Here is a 2,769-nt window from a genome sequence, read left to right on the forward strand (position 1 = left end):
ACATAGTGAGAACTATTAGAAAACCATAGTTTAAGTCCTCTTCTTATTTAGACTTGAGTGAGATGAACTTTGAAGAAGGAGCAAGACCTTATCAAGGAGGACTTTTATGAATGACTAGAAATTAAGAATTCACCCTCACTTCTTACTATGGTGGGAGTGGGCCACGTAGGCAAAGGGAAGGCTGGACTCTGCTATTACCACTGTGGGGTTTCCATAACCTGCAAAAGGTCAGTCTGGAGAATCTTACTTCAGTTAAGGGTTTCTTGAAGACATCTCCGCCCTGAGCTGTTTATCACAGCTTTCCAGATCAACACCTACAAGTATGAAGCTCTTTCTAACATAATTCATTGATGTTTCTGACAAGCACCTGGTCTTTCAGAATCAAGTTTGGAATGACAGCCTGGCACCAGTGAATGTCTTTGCATAGATTTAATGACATTAAGATGCACAGACCATTTTATTTTTAGTTTTCGGCGGTCACAACATCTTTGTTTGTATGTGGTGCTGAGGATCGAACCCAGGCCGCACGCATGCCAGTCGAGCGTGCTACCGCTTGAGCCACATCCCCAGCCCGATAATCCTCCTTCTTCAGCCTCCTGAATAGCTGGAATTTTGGGCATTTGCCAACATCCCTGGCTAGATTTTTCTTTTTAGAAAGCTGCTAAGACTGGCTTTGAACTTGTGATGCTCCTGCCTTAGCCTCCAGAGTTGTTGGGATTACAGATTTGCACCAGTGTGCCTGGCTATGACTTTTATAGTATCACCTGTCAGAGGTGCCAGAGAAGCTCATCCAGGACTGGTTCCGGAAGCTGGGTCGCTTCCCTGAAGCTTTTAGCTCCATTCACTACAAGGGAACGAGGACTTACAATCCCCCCACAGACTTTTCTGGGCTTCGTCGTGCTTTGGAGCAGCAGCTAGAGAACAACACCACCCGTTCACCCCGACATCCTGGGGTCATCTTCAAAGCCCTGAAGGCACTGAGTGACCGTTTCAGCGGTGAGATCCCTGATGACCAGATGGCACACAGCTCCTTTTTTCCAGATGAGTACTTCACCTGCTCCTCCTTGTGCCTCAGCTGTGGGGTTGGATGTAAGAACAGCATGAACCATGGGAAGGAAGGAGTGCCTCACGAAGCCAAGAGCCGTTGCAGGTATTCTCACCAGTATGACAACCGAGTTTATACCTGCAAGGCCTGCTATGAGAGAGGCAAGGAAGTCAGCGTAGTGCCCAAAACATCTGCCTCCACCGACTCTCCCTGGATGGGTCTTGCAAAATATGCCTGGTCTGGATATGTGATCGAGTGTCCAAACTGTGGCGTGGTCTATCGTAGCCGGCAGTACTGGTTTGGGAACCAAGATCCTGTGGATACAGTGGTGCGAACAGAGATTGTGCATGTGTGGCCTGGAACTGATGGGTTTCTGAAGGACAACAACAATGCTGCCCAGCGCTTGTTGGATGGGATGAACTTCATGGCTTAGTCTGTGTCTGAGCTAAGTCTTGGGCCCACCAAAGCTATGACTTCCTGGCTGACAGACCAGATTGCCCCTGCCTACTGGAGGCCCAATTCCCAAATCCTGAGCTGCAACAAGTGTGCGACATCCTTTAAAGACAATGACACTAAGCATCACTGCCGGGCCTGTGGGGAGGGCTTCTGCGACAGCTGTTCATCTAAGACCCGGCCAGTGCCCGAGCGGGGCTGGGGGCCTGCACCCATGAGGGTGTGTGACAACTGCTACGATTCCAGGAATGTCCAGTTAGATGTTACTGAGGCACAGGTAGACGATGAAGGCGGAACACTCATTGCTCAGAAGGTGGGAGAGGCTGTGCAGAACACCTTGGGAGCCGTGGAGACAGCCATTGACATACCACTAGGCCTGGTGAAGGACGCGGCCAGGCCTGCCTACTGGGTGCCCGATCATGAGATCCTGCACTGCCACAACTGCCGCAAGGAGTTCAGCATCAAGCTCTCCAAGCACCACTGCCGCGCCTGCGGACAGGGCTTCTGTGATGAGTGCTCCCATGAAAGCCGGGCTGTTCCCTCTCGTGGCTGGGACCATCCTGTCCGAGTCTGCTTCAACTGCAATAAAAAGCCCGGTGACCTTTAACCCCAGCTCCCTCTTTCCAAGTCCTTCACAATTCCTTAGGTTCTCAGGGTTAGAAACAAAAGTTTCATTGAGGTAGGCCCTCCTCCCAGTCACCTGTTGTGGTATGTGTTCTCTCCTCTCCTCATCCTTGGGCCACTTTCCCTCTGTGGGGGTGAGCCTGACGGCAGGCCCGAAGGCATAAACCCCTCAGGGCAAGGGACCGAGCAGCTCTAAGCAAAGGGTGGTGAACCCAAATCTGTTGCATTTATTTCAGCTAAAAATAATATATATATATGTATATATATATATATATATATATATATATATATATATATATATATATATATATAGACATATACATATGAAAGGAACTTGGGAGTGTATTGAGGCTGCTGCTGGCTGTGAAGACTTACCCCAGTCTGTCCCCACTACAGGGATGGGATGGCAGTGGCAGCAGGTCTTCCCCACAAAGCCAAGCCAGGTCCAGAGCCACTGCGTTGCTGGTCGCCTTTTGCTGCTTCTCTGCAAGCCTTGGCAGCCTCCCTTTCCTGACTTTTCCCTTCCGGCCCCCCAGCTGACTGATTGGTGGGTCTCCCAGCAATGCCTACTTGAGGCAGCCTGAAGGGAATTCTGCTTGGGCCCTCAGGGAGCTGAATCCCAATTCTTGGATTAAGCCTGTTAAGCC

General features: G+C 50.2%; 1 pseudogene; it reads left to right on the top strand.

Annotated features, from left to right (window-relative positions):
* Positions 1-782: 782 nt before the first annotated feature.
* Positions 783-2,160, top strand: LOC143388842 (zinc finger FYVE domain-containing protein 1 pseudogene; annotated as a pseudogene).
* Positions 2,161-2,769: the final 609 nt, after the last annotated feature.

The sequence above is a fragment of the Callospermophilus lateralis genome, unplaced genomic scaffold (assembly GCF_048772815.1).
Source record: "Callospermophilus lateralis isolate mCalLat2 unplaced genomic scaffold, mCalLat2.hap1 Scaffold_45, whole genome shotgun sequence".
In the NCBI taxonomy this organism is placed as follows: Eukaryota; Metazoa; Chordata; class Mammalia; order Rodentia; family Sciuridae; genus Callospermophilus; species Callospermophilus lateralis.